This window comes from Polyergus mexicanus, unplaced genomic scaffold, assembly GCF_030449975.1.
Source record: "Polyergus mexicanus isolate NDT 795.1 unplaced genomic scaffold, iyPolMexi1.0 SCAF_12, whole genome shotgun sequence".
NCBI lineage: Eukaryota > Metazoa > Arthropoda > Insecta > Hymenoptera > Formicidae > Polyergus > Polyergus mexicanus.
Genome location: NW_027223332.1, coordinates 5,142,404 through 5,165,697, shown reverse-complemented (window position 1 = coordinate 5,165,697; position 23,294 = coordinate 5,142,404). Strand labels below are relative to the sequence as shown.

General features: G+C 37.1%; 1 protein-coding gene across 6 annotated transcripts in view; it reads right to left on the bottom strand.

The window, feature by feature from the left end:
• Ten-a (tenascin accessory) overlaps positions 1–23,294 on the bottom strand; it is a 422,894-nt gene that overhangs the window by 231,620 nt on the left and 167,980 nt on the right. The window lies entirely within an intron of this gene.

Here is a 23,294-nt window from a genome sequence, read left to right as displayed (position 1 = left end):
ACATGACCGTGCTAAAAAGACTTTGCCCCAATGATTATTCTTTTAGGCTCATATTTTCATAACAAGTTAAAACACGAGCAATAATTTTTATATTATACAAAGTTCGTAGGATTTAATAATCACATTACAACATGTTGCGATTTAAAATAATTGAGACGAAGGATTTGTGCGAGAATATCAGAAGTTTGCGAAGCTATAAAAGATTTCTAAACATATGTTTTCAGTAAATCACTTATGATAAACATTTTTACCTCTTATATGACAAAAATATCCCCTTAAGTTTTTTTTGTTTCTCGAGCAAGAGTGAAAACTTTGAGGCCTAATTATTGTTACTTATCTGCCAATCGATTATTGATTACTTATATAGCGATATAGTATTTATGAATAACTCATTTTGTTTCATAATAAATTAGAGAGAGAGAGAATATTCATTTTATATTTTATCTTTTCTTTGCAAGCAATTTTAATAGCTCGTGTAATGAAATTTTTGTAATTAAAATGATATTAAACATAACATTATCCGGATAATTTTTAATTAGATAACAAAAACATATTACCATATATACCATGTTTTCGTATTTTTAATTTTTCTTATTCTTAGTACTGTCTCGATTAACATGGAAGCTAGTTTAAATTTCACGCCATTCGTTCGTGTATAATATCATATACGAGCTGTGATTTTAAATTAATGAGAGTAAATTTCATCTGCAAATGAAATGAAGTGTAGTGTCAAGAATCTTGAGAAAAGTCTCAGGCAACGAGTATTATATTATATTATGCATAGCTGCAAAATCTCGCATTGATAGCGAGGTGTATTAAACTAACATAAGATGATGATTAACTATTTTCATTCTATATATCAAATTCAAAAATATGACAACAATTGTGCCGGCTATTATTTGTTTTCTCTTTGCCTCGCTATTTGCCTAGTTATTTTATAACCAAGCAGTATCCTCAAGCGTACTTTCTATAGTTCATACGAGTGTCGGATTGTACCGTGTTTTATGCGCATTTTTCTTGTCGAGATCGAATCCCGTGAGCGATTGAGCATCGGTAGCATTGAGCGATTATTGTATCTCGTTCGTTCAAAATGCATCGTGTGTCGAACGTACAATCGTTCAAAATGCCATACAAAATGACGAATAGTTGATCGGCAAAAATGATGATATTGTAAACAGGTTGCGCGTTTAAAAGTTGGATACGCAACAAGTTTGTAGGCTCCTTTACACCGTTATCGATGGGTTACCGCGAATTAACGCAATCTACTTAATCATCTTTAAGGCACGTGTATATATATATATATGCCCTTATTGTTATTTCTCGCTTCGCTAATATATATGTTTGAAAAAAAGATTTCAATCTTTTTTCTTTTTTGGTATATTTTCTAATTTTTTAGTTAGAATTTATTTAACGCCGTAAATGTTTTTATTTAAATTGATATTTTTTTTATTTTAACCCTCTTATTTATTTAAAATAGTATAGATTTTTATTATAACGATCAAACTCGTTTGAGTTTATAATTTTTTATAGTTTTTGTATTTTAATTTAAAAAAATTTCTTTGTGTGATGTAAATCTGATAAAAAGAAATAATAGCCATTGCACTTTGCATTTTTATGATACTTTCACAACAATTCACGCGAGATATTTTTTCCATCTATTTTTGTATCGAGATTGTTAAATTCTAATATAGATACAGTGAATACGATAAATCCCGTTAACATGTGCGTGCGTATATGCGTGTGCCAAAATCGCCGACAGGCAACAATAACGCAATTTCCGTGGATCCATGGAAACGTTTTCGTCGAAATATTTGAATAGATTACAGCGGTGGTATTTACGCAGAACAACGATAGAACAAAGCGCATTATTGCTGAAAATCTAAATTAATTGTCTTTTTCTGCTATTTGTTTTTCTGCTATTTAGTATCAATATTGTCTTCTTAGAATCTACTTTCAGCTTGCGTAGGTATTTTGTAGAGCTGTCGTTTCCATAATCAATCGTATACAATCTGTACCGGTGGTAATCAATTATCATATTTATTATAATACATAAACGTACTCTTTTTTTTTGCGTTATAAGTGCTTATTATAAATTGCATAAATGTGCATGTAATGAATCAATAAAATTTTTTACATTATTATGGTAAATATTATATCGTATAATATATATTAGTATTAGTATTATATATATTAGTATTATATTAGTATATTGTATGATATATCATTTTATAAGCATTTAATTTACATTAGTAATTTTATTAATATCACATTTAAATCGATAATTTACATAAAAAAATTTATTTTATTCATATCTGTTACTAAAATTTATGAAAATATCTCATATAAGGGATTATATCATTATTTTATGATATAATTTTTTTATGATATTTTACTATTACATGAGAGCGGAATCGCAACGATTAATTATCGAAATATTGGAAAGACTTGACGAAATTGCGATATCAGCGAACAGTTAACGTTTCCTGGGGAAGACGAGTAATGTTACGAGTAGTATCCGAGAGCTGCCAGATCAATTTCGTCCGATGTTACGCAAATCGTCCTGATCCTGGCGACGTTCTCATATTAATCATAGAAGCTACCCTCCGTTACGGCGTTAGCAACCGCTCCTCCAATCTCGAAATTTGCTTTCTCTCCCTCGAATTTTCGATCTACCCTCTCCTATACCTTGGGTTACGTCCTTCTCCTCTTCAGTTCATATATTCTCCTTCATCTAGCGAGCCGCATGATATGTTTAACGTTGAATGTAATTCGAAAGATAACCCGTTTACGCGCAGCTCGCTTTTTGGCGTTTCAAAATTATGTTCTCGGGAACTTTCGGGATTAGAAAGCGGCGGGCTCTATATATGCAAAATATACACAACGCACTGATATATTATTTACATCCGTGAGAACACAATTTTCGAAGTTTATGGCATAGTGTTATTCGCAATAATTTTATTTCCCGATTATGTATAAAAGAAACTTTATAAAAATTCTCGACATTAAACGCAATATAAAAAACTTAATAAAAATTCTTGTATTTAAATATGCATCGAATTTTTAAAGAAAAAAATACGAGTTGCGAGAATAGCATGTATTTCGTTTTCAATTTATTTCGAAACCTTTTTTAAATCTGTGCGTACCTCGTATCTTTGAATAGAGCACTCGGATCGATATGCATCCTTAAGGTTTTCCCCGTTTTATTACCTAACCGCTTCGATTCATTGTATAATCGCAAAAGAGTTCTCACGAATGCATATGCACGATAGCAGCTTGCTTTATCCGGCTTCTGTTGTATGTGCGATATGCTTCTTTCTCTTTTCGTCATTCGATATGCATAAAAGCAATTCGACCCGCTTGTGCTATCTATTATATTTATTGCATAAAATTGAATTAATTATCTCGCGTCAGTGTTATTTCAAGCTTTTTTTACAATATTTAAATAACTGTACTTGTATTTATGTATTTTAATTGCGAATAATATATCTACGAATTATTAGCATATAAAAATCACTTTCAAATTTAATCCTGGCAACACCATTACTGTTACAATTAGCGGAAAAATTGTAACGGTAACGATAAAAACGATAATGACATTACAAGTAACGCGTTACTTCCTAGTCATGAAACAGCCGTATAATCTGATATCGTAAACGGTGATTGCGTTTATGCCGTTTGCAGTCAAGCGCGTCCGTTTATTCATGATTGTATCTGCGTTCTAACTTTAGGCGTTACACGTTCGCACAAAACCCTATCGCGTCTATATTCTATCCCGGGCATTCAATACTCGGGAGTTTACGCACGGATTGACTTAACCTGGCGACAAATTTGAGATTCCTATCGCGATAAGAATTCGAGCAATTTCGTGGATTTTTGCATACAAGTGGTATTGCCGTCTGTCGTGACGATCTGTTACAATTAAATTTGCAATACTGGAAAAAAAAAAAAGATTTACTCAGATATTTGTCAATTATATTTTCAAAAGTTGATTTCTGTCAGAATAAACAGAAGAATATTAATGACAAATATTAAATATCTTACGGTTTTAATTGTACAGAAATCGGTGATACAACGATGAGCGACGAAATAGCGTCAACATCAGAATGCGACAACGGAATTTTATATCAAACAATAATCTGCGAGAAAATAAACATGAGCCTCGTTCTTTTGGTAAATAAATACTTTTATAATACCAAGCGAGAAAGAGATCTGATAGACCCGAGGCAATTATTTTTAATATACTTTAGATTTAAAACGGGAAAGAGTTACAGTGAGAGGAGGCGAGGATCTCGTTTCGTCTCTCTCTCTCTCTCTCTCTCTCTCTCTCTCTCTCTCTCTCTCTCACTCCTCGCTCTGGCTTTATCATCTTTTTTGTTCGTAAAGTATACAAGCGCAACTAGTTATCTCTACCCTTTCTGCCGTTTCCTGCGGGCACACGAATGGAAAAACTGCTTCGTGACGGCGCGGGCAGGCAGTGATTCGTTACTCGTCAAGTAGCCAGCTGACGCACATTCAGTGATTTTAGTTTGGAAATTATTTCGACGTCTCGCAGTTTGTCGTCGATGGCGATCGTTTTGTGCCTTACTATCAATTTTTTGTCAAAGAATTTAGCTTTTTACGTTACTCCTGGAAAATAACATTTTCAAATCGAAATAATGTTGCAGCAAATCATTAATATGTATTCATTTCTCATTATTTTTTTAAACGAAGAGAAATAACGACTTATAACCGATAAATTTGAGTAATTAATCGAATAATTTTTCCCATCTACGGAGAGCGCATTTGCGTCAACAATTTTTAAATCATTATTGAGCAGATTTAATGATCGTATTTTATGAATGATTGTATTAAAATGCGAATGTTTCTTAAGCCGGTAACGAATAGGTAATGAATTGTATTATCATGCTTGGATAAATGAATTTTAAATAATACTTAATGGCATCTCGTAATATCTAATTCAGATTGAAAATACCATTAACAATTTGTTTATGTGGAAAAACTCATTCTACAATATGAAAAATATATTTTATATACTTGCCATTATACAAAATATTTCAAGATCAAGTTGAAAATATGTAACTTATTTATATGTATAATACATATAATACATATAATATTCCATTGAAGAAAATTTGTAAAAAAAGAAAATTTATAAGATCTGCCGATAATAAAAACGTTAAATCCTTTTATTCAGCCTTTCATTACACGATACGACATGTTGTTTTATTACATGTTTATCGTATCGAGAGGGTTCCGTTAATTCAATAATCATAGCGATTTTAATTTATTGGGGAGATCTTTCTCTCTCTCTCTCTCTCTCTCTCTCTCTCTCTCTCTCTCTCTCCATGCAACATCTTGAGTCGTAAGTCGCGCCTGGATAATGAAATCTATAGTCTATTTATTAAATTTCGAATAAAGTAATTCAATTTCCTTTCACGCTATTTTATTGGCAATAATAAAAACTTTTATTTTCAAATATGGCTTTATGCGATATCATCCGGAAAGGCGCTGCATAATGAAATTTCGCAGATGTAAACGTTATTCATCTGACAATATTGACGAAAGTACAAAATGTAATTTGAATTTTACAAGAAAAATAATGAGTATGAAGAAGAGATATATCTATGAAGATATATATATATATATATAATACTAAATTGAATATATTGTACTATTGATAAAATACGCGCAAATTCTTCGATGTAAATTTATTGCTTTTAGGTTTTCATCAGACAATATATCCATTAATATATGTGAAAAAGCGAACAAACACAAATATTATAAATATTTTTATTAAAATTTATAAAAGAATTCTTTTTAGATTGCAGCGGATTGCATGAATATTTTTAGTCTTAATTGAGTTACATGAGATGCCTTTAAGTATTATTCAAAATTTATTCACCCAGGCATGATTATATGACTTGTTATTTATTTGTTACTTTATTACAGTTACAGAATATATTCATACTAAATACGAATTATCCTCTCTAAAATAATATTTAGAAATTCCAAAATATGAAACTCGAAAGAAAAGTTTGTTTCGATTTTCTAAATTTTATAATTCTGATATATACACAATATGATGTGTGGAAGGGGCACTTATCGAAAGAATGCGAATTTAATAATACTCTTACATTGGCAAATTATGATAGTATTTCGTCTCTCTTAACGCGATCCACGTTTATTGCCGTATCGACCTTCCCCACCTGTCGCGAGCTGACGCACCGCGAAGCCATCATGAATAGAAGCCGTCGCACTTAGCACGACGATCGTAATCTCTCACCTCCTTTTTACTGCCGCAATGAAAAGAATAGCGACCGTCGTTCGTCGCACTTCGTTGTCGCCGTCGCCAGCTAGCTAGCTAGCTGGCTGGCTGACTGGCTGTCTGGCTGGCTGGTTGGCTGCTTTCGTTGCGAAGGGAACCTGCGAAGAGAAGGATAGGGCGCGCAAGGCGGGAAGGCCCAGAAGCCCTTCGTGATTTCCTATTAGCACAGATATTGCTTCACGAAGGACGAAAGTAATAATTTATCCGGGCGTAGGGTTGCGTTTTCCTCTCTTGCCCCTTTCTTTCTCGCTCTATTCATCTCTAATATCTCGCTTCTCTCTTTCTCTTCGTGATACCGCCGCTAACCGCCCCCGAGCTTAACCCACCGTCACGTCCGCCTGGTTCATTGTAGCGCAAAAATAAGTGAGTGTATGATGCACGGGCGTAGGGGGAATTATATGCTCTGTAAGTGGAAAAGGAAAAAGGGGGGTTGCCACGAACAGCTCTCCAGGGGAAGAGGGAGGGGAAAGGCTGGATGAATATATACCTTACCGCGGCGACGCACATACGACGGAAAACGTGAATTCGTTCGTTTTCCTGGTAACCACCCTTTCTCTTTCTCTCAGAATTTCTTATCCGACTCTATCCTTTCTACATATACCTCTTCCTTTCGTACGTTCTTATTTCTCTGATTCTTTCCCTAATCTACCTTCCTTCTTCGCTATGTATTGTTTTTCCTTCGCTGGCCGTACATCCTACTAGACTGTATGCGGAGGAGAGAGAGCTCATGCGGATCGGACGGACAGAGTTAATCCTTCGCGCAGGAAAGAAGCAAAAGGCGAGATTGTCGTCTCTTGAGTTTTATAGGGTTTTGGTGGCGATTACGCACGGCAAAAAGAGGTTCGTCTAGACGGAGCTTCTGCGAGCGATTGTTAAATATCCGAATATATGTAGTTAAGGAATTATATACTATGCGATAACGCGGAAATGTTTGCGCATTCGTGAAAATGTTGACATTATCCTTAAACTTTTCACATCGATGTATATCTCTGTGGATTTTATTTATATTATTTTCTGTCGTATCGAAAAAAAGATATTTAAAACTGAAACTTCCTCGTTTTATAGATAACAAAATTAATTTTTTTCTCTTACGATTGTCTCTCTAAATGTACTTTTGGATACGTTGCATCGATTACTTATCGGTTCATTGGAGTTTAGTTAACGTTCATAGTTAGGCAATAAAATGCTGAGAAAGTATTACGGAATTAGAGGTATTATGGAATTAAAGGACTTTTCCCTACCAAGAAATCAACAAAGATTAAATATAATCCCAGAGAATTATTGGTGGATTCTTGTTTCGATTGCCTAAACTTCTCCCCGTAATTATCAGTATCAGCAGAGAAGAAATCTTTAAAAGTATTATTAGAAAAATTTATAGTTAATAAGCACGTTTAATAATATAGTTTCTATCGCAAATTAGAAACAAAATTCGCCGCTTTAATTACTTAATAAAATTATGCTTTTTTTTTCTAAAACTTTAACATTTGTTTAACGCCACAAATATCGAAGGAGAAATCACAATATCGTTTATCTATACGTGCGTACGCGTTATCTCGTATTTTGATCAGAAACGGCGCAAATTAATTAGCATCTTTTCTAGTACTCGATCGTGGCAACGTACGCCTCGAGGAGCAATCTTGAATTTGTACGAAAGTTGTCCGACATGCTAGTTTCGCGCGCGCGATAAACTGCGATTCGCGCGTTTCTTGAAATAACAGGAAGAGGGGGGTAAGAGCACAGGGGGTTAGCGCGATAATTATTATTATCCAGTTTGTCAAACGGTTGGGGCAGATGTCGTCGTTCCGTGTCTCGTAGATGCGTCATGGATCGCGCCGGCTGCCTGAAGATGTAAATCCCATTAGCGAACTTGACGCGACTTCCTAGCCCGAGTATCTCGACGCAACGCGTGGTATAGGCGATGCGACGACGAAGGCGACGGCGATGATGACAGCGCGACGGCGCTGACAGAATATACGCGATAACGATTCGCTGCGCGAAATCGCTCGCTCCGCCGTCGTTACGTAGAGGTACGTGAAACAATATTTATGTTATAGTTGGCGATATACAGTTTCTCTGCGCGGACTCCTTGTATGAACAATACACAAGGCAAAATACACCATAACCGGGAGAACGTGCCGAGTTTCGAAACGTTACGGTAGGACAACAGTAACCGGATACATATTTCGGAAATTGAGAGAAATTGAATTCTCTATGCCTGTACGTGCGTACACGTAATTTCACATTTCTTTAGATTACCCGTTACTTTCCAAGTATATAGATAGACGAATTATTGAGAACAACATTATCATGCGCGCAGATAAATACCGAATTATATTTTCAATGAGATACGAATGACAATCAAAGTGAAGCCATTACTTTCGCTACAAAGTTAAACGTGGTTCGCAAATTAAAGGAGCACTTGGCGGATGCAATGTGAACATCACGGGATTTATTATATCGTTAGAGCGTGAAAGCAGGGAATATTTCTCTCTTGGTAGTCTGCCTAGGGGACATGTCACCCCTCTGGCCGACACATCCCAGTCTTCCCCCTTTTATTTTATTACGAACGGACGAACGTGTCGTCGACCCCGCAGTCCTAAAATCTGCAAATACATTACAGATAAAAGGAGTGAAAATCTAAGCGAAAACCAATTTTGTTTTTATCGTTTCATTTCAAAATTCTCATTACCAGCATTCGAGAAAATATTTTGCGCACATTGGAAATACGTTGTCGCGCAAATAAAAATTTCCACGAGACAAACTTTTTATGATAATATATTGTACGGCATTTTAAATACAACGTATATAGTTCAACAAAAGCTTCGATCGTAATGTTCGTAATCGATTGTGCGTATCCAAGGCAAGATAAACGCGACGTCGAGCGTCAAGGGGATAAAATCTTACACGGTCGTAACTCGCTGCGCGCTGTTACGTCGTCGTATTCCCGCGGCAGCGCGATGGATACGCGCATATGTAACACACGTGTATCTGGTTCGCGCGAGAGGCGAATTTGCATGCCAATATATTTCAAGAGAATAAATCCATACGTATGAGGGAAGAAGAGCTCCTTAAATTGGTAATCGCGGTCTACGAAGCAGCCTCAGCGTTTACCCGTCACCGTCTAGACAGAGTTATGCAATAGTACGATGGTGTCTTTCGATGACAACGCGTCGCGCAAACATTTGGTAACTCGATACTGAATGTTTCGCGTGTGCGGAGATATCTGTCCCGCGCCATATTCTCGATTAATTTGTAAATTTAAATGCGCGCACACGCTCCGACAATTGCGAATTGCAATAGCGACTGTTTTGACAAAATTGCACTATACGCACAGAAATATGCCAACTTCTCTTGGCGCTATTTCTTGCATTAATGTTTCCTTAATATTTTCCGATTTAATATTGTGATTTATAATAATATTTTACGACGCTATATCCTCGAAAGATTAGTCGAAGATATCTTTTGTTCTAATAAAAGATTTGCGCATATTTAATTAAATTTTGTAATTTTTACTATGCTATATACATATATACGAAATTACATAATATACAATATGACTATTATACAATACGGCTTCATAATATACATATAAGCGTACGTTCAATTCAAACTAATTCATAACTCTCGCAGAGGATGAGAAGGGTCATCACAAAATCGTTAATATTAACGTAACTCTCTACAATATGCAAAGTTTCTAGAAACTAGATCTGCTATACGAGATCAGCTGCGAAAGAACCAGGAGATTGAATGTAGCTCGTAAGCTGAGCCAGCGATGTTAACACGTATCTACGTGAAAATTAGGGCACATGGCTAAAGCCTATAAAGCGCGCATCTCTCGTCACTTGTACATGAAAATTTACGTCTGCATTTTGCTCGCAAAGCCATTTGAAATAATGGCTTAAACTAATCAGTTGGTTTTTTTTTTTTTTTTTTTTTTTTTTTAAGAGATCATATTTTAAATTAAATTTTTTATTAACCGCAAATGCATGATATATATATATATATGAACACACATAAAATGAATTAAAATATTAAAATATATGGAGTTATATTTCGTGCATTTATGTAAATTTAAAATTGATTTCCAAATGCTTAATACTTTTTATACATTTGATAAGAAAAATATAAATAGATGTAATAGTAACAGACTTGATCGTTAAATTAATATACATATATATGCGAGAAAGGGATTTTGGCGCATATTTATCTTTTGCTTACAAAGATGCAGCTCTTTCTATAATGTCAGCACGCCGGAGTCTATTTGCATAGAGATGTCTAACGCGTTGAGCGAGTCGTAGCGAGTCGCGAAAATTCTCCGATGTGTCCTCCGTAAATATTCATTAAAAGAGGGAAGTAGACTACTCCCGAGTCGCGTTGACGGTAACGTTAAAGAGGTTCTCACGGGAAAAGCTTGTCGCCCGTGGTTCCGGTTGCCGATGTTGCGGAGAAGCGTGCCGATACCTTATTTCGCCGAGACGGCGAAATAATCTGCTATGCATAGCTCTGCCCTCGCTACGCGCCATACACGTTGCCATTATATTTTAACCTCTACACGCCAACGGCCGTGCAACCGACGATGCTAAATTCCGGTGGCGGACTGCTTGGTAAGGATCGTATCCCGGCAAACAGGCAGTTTCGGCCTCCTCGAATCCCTGGCGGGCCTTAGTCGGGAATCGAACGCGCCTACGCCGCGGTCTTTCCTTACTCCATGCCCCCCCGTACTCGGCTTTTTGATTAACCTATGCATACTTGAAATCGTCTCGGCGCGATTTTCCGCGCATGAAAATTTAAGCGGACTACAGTCCGAAAAGAAACCGTACCGCTTTGTTTCGGATGTAACTTTGCCGTCATTGCTAGGGAAGTAGACGGTCGTGTAATACGAATATCAAATAATTATTTTTCGCCTTGGATGTGAAATACGGCCCGAGATCGATAGTAGGCAACATTATCTTGGTTTATATTAAACAGAGACTTCTTTGAATCAATTGAAGTTAAAATTACATTCTGTCAAATATGAAACGCCGAAAATCGAACATTATATTTGCTAATTTTTGCTTTTCCGCATCTATCGAATAATGAAATTTAAAAAAATATATAAAAAAGTATTCATCTGCAATTTATTTGCGACAATCAGATCATTAGTTTACCCGTAGCCTAATGAGCATCTTGGAAACGAATTGCGTCGACCGGCTGAGATATTGATGGAGGGCGTTCTTATTCTAAGCGATCGTGAAGCGGACGAGGAACATCAGCGGCGAGAGTAGTAATCGATAAAAGGGCGTCTCCTCGTTAATACTGTTCGAAGCTTAGCTCATTATAAGCTTGCACGTGTTACATGCATAATGGCTGCGGAAATTAGCGAAATTAATGGTGCACCGAGTCCGCGAAGTATTAAATAAGTAGATTACTTTAATGGCCGCTACACGGCGGTTTAAGCTTGAAACATCCTCTTCTCAAACGAATTTTCATTGTTGTAGAAAAGACGAAAGCTTCGATGTTTCGATTATTTATCAAAAGACAAAATTTGAAACAAATCTTTCTCGACGAAGAAGAATGCTACGCGAATGTTTTATTGATTTACATTTAAACAGTTACAAAGTAGATATTTTATATCGCGTTTTCAAGCAAATCTCACATAATATTTGCTTGAATGTTTGTCAAATAAGTAAGTAGCGAAGCAAAAATTGCATAACGATCGAATGGCGTGTTCGTATAGGAGAAAATGACGCGTACATACGGTGGAAAATTGCAGAAACGTGATTGCAAGAGAACCCTTTAATCGACGAGAGACGAAAGAGTTCGCGTATATAAGGAGATATCTAATAATACATTAGGGTAAGGTCAATCGCCGGTATAGCTAACCAGACTGCAGAAGAATGGAAAGAAATAACGAGCAATAACGGTAGTTTACCTTCTTCGAATACTCTCGGCGACTCAGATTCTCCGCATCTACTGCTTCCGCGCAACTATATATGCTAAATATAATGTATTATATAAATACTTTTTCATCGCAAGAGAGAACACGAGGAGGATTGTATTCTGTAATTTAGCGCCATACATTTCGCAATTATTGTCGTGACGTCGATGCCGCACATATTTTTACTAATTATCCCGCCAATAGCGTAGCACGAGCTGTATATATATATATAGAATATGTATATGTATAGAATGGCTTTCAGAATGTGAATAACGGGTAGGGGGACCGTTGCCATCGCCGGGAATAATATGAGAAAACCAGTGAGTGCGGGGCAAGGGTGTACGACGACTGAAAAGAAGGAGGAAGGGGATAGAGAAAAAGGGATCGTGAGCGGGGAATAGCGCGAGGACGATTTGCTGAGAATTTCGAGAACGCAACATTTCGATCGGCGCGAAATGAAATAAGCCAACGAATATTAATTCAAGATCGTTGAAGGGGAGTCGCAGACGCGCGAACGCTCGATACAGATTATTTGACCTGCCTTCCGAACGGGAGAGATTTTCCGTCACGGAATCGCGTTCCCGAGACACTGCACCGTTGTTGCACCGGTATTCTTCGATATTCGATATAAAATCACAGCCGTTGAATCATCGATTGGTATTTAATAATAAAATTTTATTCCTCCGTTAATTAATATTAATTTACCCGTTAATCTTCTCTCTTCGTAGTTATATCGATTGTTCTAGAAAATACATTTTTTTTTTCGTAGGTATCTTAATCACACAATTACTAGATACTCATTTTATCGGTTATAATCTCTATTGATGCATATTTTAACTTACATCACATATATATAAAATAGCAGCAATAATGTAATAGCATAATTTTATGTAACGTAATATTCAGCGGCGACAGATCCTTGTTTCACGCAGCTACAGGAAACTTTATATCCCATTCTGTTAAATCGCAATGCGCATTCGCTCTCTTTACAGCGCTTTCAAGCATCGCGCGAAGATTATTCGCGAGTAGGCAAAATCTTTCAGCCCCGCAAGCGTGTTTTCGCGCAAACGAAATTCGCGCATAAAGCCCATCTGTAGAAAGCGGGGTACGAAGCTCACTGAGCAACCGCGAAACTTGCCGTGTCATGTGTACGTGCGTGTATATGCATATGTATGTGGGTATATACACGTTGATTTGCACATATGGGCGCACGTGTGGCACCCGGTAATATAACGCGGTATGGTCACGCCATCGCCTCTGGGATTCTATCGGTTTCCTGCATGCAACTTATGATCGTTACTAACGGAACATTATGTAACTCGCGATAAGCGCGTAATAGTTCATTCTAATCGTTATTTAAAACGCGCCCCCGTATCGTGCTGGACCTGTTAACTCCTCTGTAATCTTCCTGAAACGTTACTAATTGTATTAAGTCGACCGTGGCCCCGAGGCTGCTACGCGTAAATTTACTACTCATCGTAAAAAGGAGCAGATCCTTTTACATAGTACGTTCGTACGCGAATATTTGGAGTTACTCGTTCTAATTAACGTTTAATAACACTGCGTTCCTTTATTAACGTACGAAGGAAAACGACGTGTCGTGTTAAGCGGTTGGATCAATTTCCGGAGGCAAACTTTGCACACGTCGAAGGCGCGGCACACGTTCGATGATGTGTTAAAATTGCACGTTTTTCGTGCTCGATTAATGATCATTATCGGAAGTATATTTTAAATTCCGCGCGAAATTTTTTAAGATGAGAGCAAAATCCAAAATAGTTTAACGTCTTGTTCTACAAGTTATAACATCGCGAACTTTATTCGTTGACGTAAATGATTCTCTTAAATTGAATTTGCGGCATTTGCAAACAAAAGTGTATCGAGAGACGAGGGTAAACCTCGTAGAGGTTTATAAACGTTCAGGCAGCGAAGGAACGAAGATCGAGTTATTAGTAATTTGAATATTTATAGAGCGGCATGAGAGAGTTAACCGTGGATTTTTTTTCGTTTTAATCATCACGAGTGACAAATTCGATTTCTGTTGTCTAAACCGTTCTTCGGTAGCTACAATGAAATCGCGGCGGCGCTCTGCTTAAATGTATTTCGAAGTTATCGTGCCCGAGTAATCAATGATAAGTGAATAATTTCGAACGAAAGCACTCGCAGAACGATGATCGTAAAAACAATATCGTTCGACTCTATTATCATTGCTATTTGCAGATATTACTCACACGGGACGGCGCGAAAACTCCGTGGATAACTGCGCCTTATTTTTATTCGAGTATCGTATAGGCGAAGAGAACCGATATAATATTGCGAACGGCCGGGAAAGTCCTATTACTTTCTCCGTTATTACATAAGGCGTCGACACGTTCGTATTACGATTCGTTTTGCCGGCTCATGTGCATTCAACTATATGCCAATATCATAAGCTTCGAATTTACTTTCTTCGTGAAATCGGCACGCGATCTTGATACGGAGACAGAGAGAGAGAGAGAGAGAGAGAGAGAGAGAGAGAGAGAGAGAGAGAGAGAGAGAGAGAGAGAGAGAGAGAGAGAGAGAGAGAGAGAGAGAGAGAGAGAGCGAGAAGGTAAATTCTATATGTATAATAGTTGGACGTGACTTCTTCTGCTTACTGCATCAGTCGATAAACGTTATTTCTCTCGCATTCGCGCTCCATATTGTTAATGTTGCGTTGTTGCTTCGCTTATTTGTAATTTGGATCATCGCGTTGACTGATGTAATTTTCGCGTTTCTAAAAATTTTGCATCTCGAACTTGGAATGATTTTGAATCGCACCGGCCATTTCATTCGCTTCCCAAATTCCAACTAATGGATGAAACAACACACAACGCCTGTATCTTTATTATCGGACAACCTTCGGACGTTTTTATCAAAATCATTTATAGAATGCAAATATATTTTGAATCAAAATTGTTCCAGTATATCATAATTTGTTAAAAATAATTCGAAAATCGAGTTTGCCTAAATTAAATTTTTGAGATGCAACCGCATAATTTAATCTTTTTTATTATCAGGACATTCATAATACTATTATAGAACAAGAGAGGCAAAGCTTTATGTTTTCAAAAATAGAAATAAATGTAGAGAAATGATCACTTTCTAAATGGTGGCGTTAATGAAAATTAATGTTCTCTTTCAGACCGGTGAGTTTTCTATAGCTCCCGGGTTTTCGTCGTTTTATAATGCCATTCACGAAGCCATTTTAACGAACGGGATAGCTATTCTGCAATTTTTGAGGAAAACTGAGGGAGGACCATTATTCAGCTCTTAATATTCTTGTCACAGATTGTTTAACTGTATTAACAGCGATATCAAGACATGTTTTTCTTTCGCATTTACCGTCATGCATTTCGCCGATACTTGTTCAACAAATACACAGTGGGATTAAAATTGATACGTCAATCTTTAACGTTTCCTAATCTCCAATTAATTGCGTAATAATTTTTCGCTCTTTTAATGTTATAATATCGCACTTTCTTATCATTGCCTCGTCAATTTCCGTCCTAGTCGATTTTCGATCGGTTGTTAAATACACCAAAGTCACGAAACATCGATTGTGTCTAATTAAACATTGCAATCGTATATCTTGAAAAACAGATACCGTCGAAAAAGTAAATAAAGTTTTTTATAAAGTAAAATATAATGTTACTTACAGTTAACTGATAAATATACGGAAAATATTTTGGCAAGAATAAATTGAAAGCGACAGAATATAAATGCAATCGTTTCGTATATTTTTTTCATCGAATGAAATATTTCATAGTAAATTTGCAATATCCTCATTTTGCCCGATTTAAATCCTAGTGCGAATTCCTGTTTCGAGCGTCTTGCCAGTTAATTTATCCATCGAAATTCGATTATCGCGTATTTTGAATATTTGCGGTCCTTGTTCCGCGGAATATCGGAGTTTTCGCGCTCGGGGGATGACCGTGAAGCTCGGAAGTTGGTTATTATATTAAGAAAAAGTCTCGGTTAGCGGAAATTGGATTTCACTTTTAACCGCGAGACGGAGGTTGCTTAAGAGTCTGCTTGGCTTGCTAGATTTTTGATTGTAAACTATTCTATCTCGTTTCCACACGTTCCGCGGGCGGACCCTTCTTCTCGTGCCATCCGGCCGCATTCGAGCCATAGGCAGTCGTTTTCTGCGTACAGATATTATTGGAAAAATATATCGACGCTATAAAAGCCGGTGGAAGCCTTTAAGCTGAAAATTGCTTTTAGCCGAAAGTGGGTGTTCCGTCGCTGCAATATTTTTTCGGAAACTAATATTCGATTCAAGGCGTAAATTCGATAATCGCGACGCGTAAGCGCACCGCATTAAATGTGGCGTTAATGTGCCTACCCCCCTCCCCCTCCCCCGCTGTTTCCGTATCTCTCGTAAGAGTACGCGTCGTTCCTGCATTGCATTTACAGCGTATAACGGCATTACTGTTATCCCTATTTATTAATCGGAAACAAATGTATTTATATAATCCAATAACATTTAAATAATTTTTACACGATATTCGACAAACATTTTTTTTTTTAGCTAGCCAAATTTACATTGTACTTTGTGGAAGCACGGAGAAAAATTTTGAAATTTTTCATTCCTTTTCCTTTTAGCTAGAGATAAAAATTTTCTGACATTCGATACACATTATCGCAGGCAAAGACGGGGCTCTCGTTTCAGTCCGCGAACATCTTATAAATTTTCAGGCGAGTTAGGACGATAAGTATTTCAGTTCTCTCAAGCAGCGGCGCTATTGTTGTCCGAACGATAAGATCTCGCGCTAAATCCAAGCCTCTGGCGTCGGTACCACAAGGACAGTTTGAGTTATGTCGCTTGGTACCACAATGAGGAAACTCGGTAGGGACGGTTAGATGGACGAAGGTTAGGGGAATGTGGTGCACGAAGAAGAAAGAAGATGGAGACAGGAGAGAGAGAGAGAGTGAGTGAGAGAGAGAGAGAGAGAGAGAAGAGGTAAGAAGGGTAAGATAGAGAATTTATAGGAAGAAATGCCTCACACAAATATACCGTTAAGGCCTTGCATGGGGTATGTCTGAAATGCGACTAGTTTGCTCAAATGTTTGTCTTTAAAGTGTGTACATAGTTGTTCCTCTTTATATAAAAGGAATGTATTATTTATTACCGAAAGAAAAAGGGAGTTATATAATAGATTGGGCAAGAAAAAGACTTATTTATAAGATAATGGATTTAGATAACCAAGTCAAACCAAATTCGGTAAGTTTGTTGTTATAAGTTTCTCTTGTATTTGTCACGCTCTTGTCATGACACATGTTGTTATACATCTGTCATAATCTTGCGCGAAATCGTGTAAAAGTTGCGCTCTCGCACGTTTCGTTACGTTCGTTACTTTCGGCGCGCGCGTTTCGCGATAATGGATAATCAATGAATCGAGCCGGCCCTATCTTCTCCGCAGCCTCCCGCAGAAGCATTCGAGCTCGGTCGATATTGATCATAGACCATAATTCTTATTAGAGAGAGCTTCTCTTCCAAATGTTATCTCTCTGTCCCTCTCTCTGCTATCCATTCCGAAATGTCTCTATTTAAAGGAAAATAAGCAAAAGGACGTAACCAGTGGATATGTGCGATGTAGGTAATCAGCAGTGGCCGGTGGCTGCAGGAACGACGAAAATTGCGCGAAACTAGCGCGGGCCTTATACCGCCGGGATTAGTCTGTCTAATGCGCTTCCACCGTTACAGAAGTTCCACTCGGATGCTCTGAAATATGAAGTGGCTTCTGCGCGGTTCCATGTTTATTCCACCGGTCATATCTATCTTGTGCATGGTCGAAGTGGTGCACCGGGCTCAACTGCGACATCGCGTTTGTCCGCTTTGAGAGGTCGTATCATTTGGCGGGATCGACTTAATCTCGTACTACTTCTCAAAATAGCCTCCTTCGCTGTTAGCAATCTAGCCTAGTTAAAGATAAAATATTGACCGCGGTCGCTTCCCGCGCGTTTGTCAAATAGGGAAAGGTTATATTTTATTAGATGGATTTTTGCTAAATGTTTTCAATAAATTTATACTAAAATGAAAATAGAAAATGGCAATAGGAGCCAGCGCTGTATGTAAAGCGCAAACGAATTTATTAATTTATTTTTTATTCGACTATACTCTATATTGATTTTGAATTTTCCGTTATTCTCCGATTACATATATATGATATCGACGTAAGTTCATTTGCGTTGATTGATAAAGGTCCAAGAAAACGTTCGCTTTTCTCTTTAATTTGAGATTAATAAATTAATAAATTGTTGAATTATTATATATAATTGTTGAATTATCCATCCCGTGTCTTTATGATCAATTAATTATTTATGATTAATTTATGTGCGCCTTACATATATGACGCTGGTTCCTATTGCCATTTCATATTTTCATTTTATATGATTATTCGGAGTCTTCTCTAAATTAATTTTATTTTGTTTTCGACAAAGCTCGAAAAAAGAATCATTAAGATCAAATTATACGTGTCGTGAAGATATAGTAAAAGTTTGATAGAGAATAATAAAATTTCGAAAATTTATTATCGCAACGAAGATTTCTAATTATACATAATGCTATTTTATATGCACAAGTTCTCTAGTTTGCTCCGAAGTGCCGCTAATTGACGCGGCATTTTTTTATGATGTCTTTTGAATAATATATACGAGCTAATAAAATATTTAGGGGAGTAGAGGTTCATTAAATATACAATATAATTTTCTCAAGCAGAATTATAGATTGAATAGATTGGTACAAAAATATATTAAAGAAATATACCGAAGAACTACTATATTAAACTTATCATGTCTTATTTCGACAAAGAAAACATGGAATTTAACTTTCTCAATCTTAATTCGTTAAATTATTTTTTGCTAATTTAATATATAGCTTTCGAATTTTAATGTAAATTATATCAAAATTATAAACGTTTTAATTAACGTCGGAATTAACTAGTAACTAGTCAATAATAATTGCGATATTTAATTCGTAATTATGGCAGCTCTAAGGTAAATACTGCCCGAACTTTCAACAACGGCGAGAGCATTTCGTCTGCGCAAAGTGAGAATTTAATAGCCGATGAGACTACATGCTCTCGTATGTTCCTTCTATAACATCCTGAACGTTCTATATAAATTGTGGAAAAGCCTTCTATTATATTCTCGTCGCTGGTGTGCTCGTTTTACTTATCGCCGGAGATGTATCTTGCATCCTTAAGCCGCGCAATAGGTTAAAGGCAATTTGTCACGGTACGCGTTATCGCCGTCGTAAACTTTCTTCTCTCATAGTAATTACACGCGAAAGCGGGCGCGCGTGTCTTTAAAATATATTTACTATAAATTTCATTATATATATATATAATTACTTATTAGAAATTTAAATATCGCATCTTTCCTTTTATCGGTATTTAACATGACAATGTAATGTGCGTTCATTATTCTCGACAATAGCGTGCGAATAAAATTTATGGCGTAGTTTTTTTGAGCTCTCGCGTGATACCCTATATACGAGTCGAATATGAAGGGACAATCTGGATACGAAAGAGGATCGATACGCGTTTAAAGGATGCTCGAGAGGATCGAGTTCGAGATCGCTCCAACGTTCTTGCTAGCTTCGGTGCAAGATATAATCGACGGCGTAACGAAGTTGCCTCGGAACGACGCGCTACGACGTAAGTACTCGCTCGAAGCGGAGCGATAATGGCGCGACTCAGCTCGACGTGGCGTGCGCGCCAGTCTCTAATAAATAGTAATTAGCGAGCCGGTAATTAATACAGAGCGATTCTAGCAGGCAGGCACAAAGCATCGCGCAGTCTTTGCACCCTTATCTACGATCGTCTCTCCGATCAACCTCAAGGCCCACCCGCTATTTTCCGCACCTTCTCTCGTTCCCCTTCGTATTTTCTGTCTTTCTCTCTTTCTCTCTTTCTCTTTCTCTTGTGTGCGCAATGACCTCGGTGCTAACGCGACGATTATACTAATAAAATTTCCGTCCACTTTACGGCGCGCGGCGTCTATGCTGGGGCGAGACATTAGGAAGCGAGGAACCCCAGAAGAAGGCAAACATTTGCCCACCTTTCACCCTCGCGCGAGCAAACAACGGCTCGTAGATCGAGTTCATCCTTCACAGGATGCGAAAGTTCGAAGAGGAGAAGGAGCGATAGTAGAAATTCCTGTTAGAACTCGAAACGATTAAAGGAAGCCCTTTGAAGCGTCGTATCGCGGTGCGGCGCTTTCTGGGAAATCAGCCAGAATAAAGCGGTGTATGACAGTCTCCCTTCGCAGTAGTAGCTAATGACCTCGCGTTTAGTTTCCATGTAATTCGCGTTCAGTTTGATACGGTACGCGAGGATTATCAAACGACGTGAAACTCATCCCGAAGTTTAGTTGCTAGTATAATACGTTACGTTTTCATTAATTAATTCTATTACTAGTTTCGAATTTTGAACACTTTTGCAATTTGATAGCGATTCTTTTTATATTCTCTGTGATAATATAAATATTTAAATTAGTCTTGCGAATATATACAAGATACATAGCCTTTGCCATTATAAATTGAAAATGTGTTGCTGATATATTTTACATATAAGAAAAAATCCAAATGGAAAGTTTTATGTACTATATATATCGCACATTCGGTACGCCGTCTTATTTACTGTAAAGCCACTGGACAGACAAATTTGATTTAGACTTATATTCATAATTATTTTAACAAACACCCGTTAACGAGAGAAAGAGATGCGTGGAGAGACCAAGCGAATATTCGCGTGCACTCCGTAAACTTTACAGAACTATGGTGGCCACTTGTACTTAGAGCAAAGTTACGGAAGTGTCATTAACTATAACTGTACGTAACTTTCTTAGTTTGGGTGCGTCTCCAATCTGTTCATTACCTGACTTTCTCTCGCTACACTCACTTTACCCTTTGTAAGCATACGTTACTCCTAACTCTATAGCAGGCTCTTATCTCTTGACATTATACCGTAAACTGTCATGTATTTGGAAATCTTGCAAAATTTTCAAAATTGGATTAAACACGTTTTATCGTATACATTATATAACTAGAAAATTAATAAAACCGTTATCTTTATTCCAGACAAATGCAATCATTGTTACGGACAAATTGTTTGAAGTCTCCCTGGAGTAATCCATTGTTACTTACTCACATGAATTTTGATGGGCATATCCCGCGGTAAAAAAGGCATTGAGAGAATTATCTGCTGTGCGCGGCATCGCCATCGGCGCGACAGCGTCGCTCCCTGAGGTGCAACAATAATTATTTCTAATTTCCAGTTATGCAAAAATACGCAAAGCTTAAGTACCCTAGATAATAATATCGGTCTCTTCGTCGGCACTCCCGGAGGTAACGTAAATTTTCTCTTACGAGAAAATATCTAGTCGACCATTGAGAGAATAGAAATAATTTCGAAATATTTTCGATATAAGTCGAGGTTCTATGTGATTTCTTATTTTTTTCACCGCACATTTTAAAGGATTCTTCTTCGATTTTAGCAAAGTATATTTTCACATTCTTTTCAATATAGAGAAAACTATGTATCGTGTGTTTGTTGTTGTTGATCGTGAGATGATAAAGGATATATAAAGTTTCGCATGCATAATTTAATATGCACGAAATACGAAAAATCTAATTACATACACGCGTTATAATGGAAAATACGTAAATGTTTTTTCTTTTGGGGAGGGGGGGGGGGGAACGCAGTGGAAATAGAACAATATGTACCGGCGACACAGACTGTTTTATTGTCCACGTAAAAAATATATTTTGTATAAGCATATTATATATACAATGTTCACGTGGTTTGTTAGACATCCTCTGTCACGATTATGATATTATCTGGAAAATATCGCGTTTCACGTAACTTTTCGAGCGTCACTATTCCTCCTAAAGTTTTAGCACTTCGACACAGTTCGACGAACTTGAAACAACATCGGATTAAAACATCGTCTTTATTCGTATGCGTATATATTATCTATAGCGTGTATCCAGTGCCCTTTCACTGTGTACATGTGTGCGCGTGAACGATATAACTTTCAATAGTTTCCCGAAATAGTAGCAGGTTTGGTACATTATGCTTCGAACGGTGCATACATATTTTATAACGTAGAGTTACATTATATTCACATAAAACACAGCGTTATCCCAAGCTTTGTCTATATATCGAGGTCTTTGTAGCAGCAAGTGGTTCACATCAATTAGTAATTGGCATGAAAACCAGTATATATTATTATTGAATCGCGTTACATCGAGAGCGTACGTATTCTTTGCGCGAGAGAGAATCGTCGCGTTTGGTCAAACTTTGCGCGGCGTTCCATTAAAACGGTTCGGATTATCGAGAATGCATTACAATAAATTCCCGTGTAAGCATAGTGAGCCATGTACGCATTCGATATACTGTGAAACACTTTGCGTAAAATCCGAGTGATCCCGTGGAAATAAAGTGCGTCGAATAGCGTTCCGTTGTATTTCCGTCAAAGACCACGGGTTTTTACGCATTCCCAGTCCATTTTTTTTTTTATTCCGTCTATAAATTCGCGACGCCAGCATATTTTTCAGTATTCAAATAATCCGTTATTTAAATTCATACGTAATATATTACGATATATTATAATGCACAATTTTTTAGATCTGATTGAAAAGAATTGGATACCTAGTTGTTGTTTGCGCGGAAAAAATTACAAGGAACAAAATATAATCAAACCTCGCAAACTACGATGTTGACGGTCCCATTAATTGCCATCGCGCACGAATAATCATGCTTGTCAATATCGCGTTTCTATTATTATTACAAGTGTTTAGCTCAGCGATACGCGAATTGAATGCGACCGTACGTTAATCGCACATATGTAATCTCCATGCACATGCGCGCAGAAATGTTCAGGATCGTCACGACCAGTACAAACGATGTTTAGTCGCAGCAATATACTAATGGTATGTACATAGAAATATAGAGAAACGAATATACGCTGAGTATATTTACAATGAATTAACGGGTGCTTTAATGCAACCCCCCCTCCCCCGCTCCC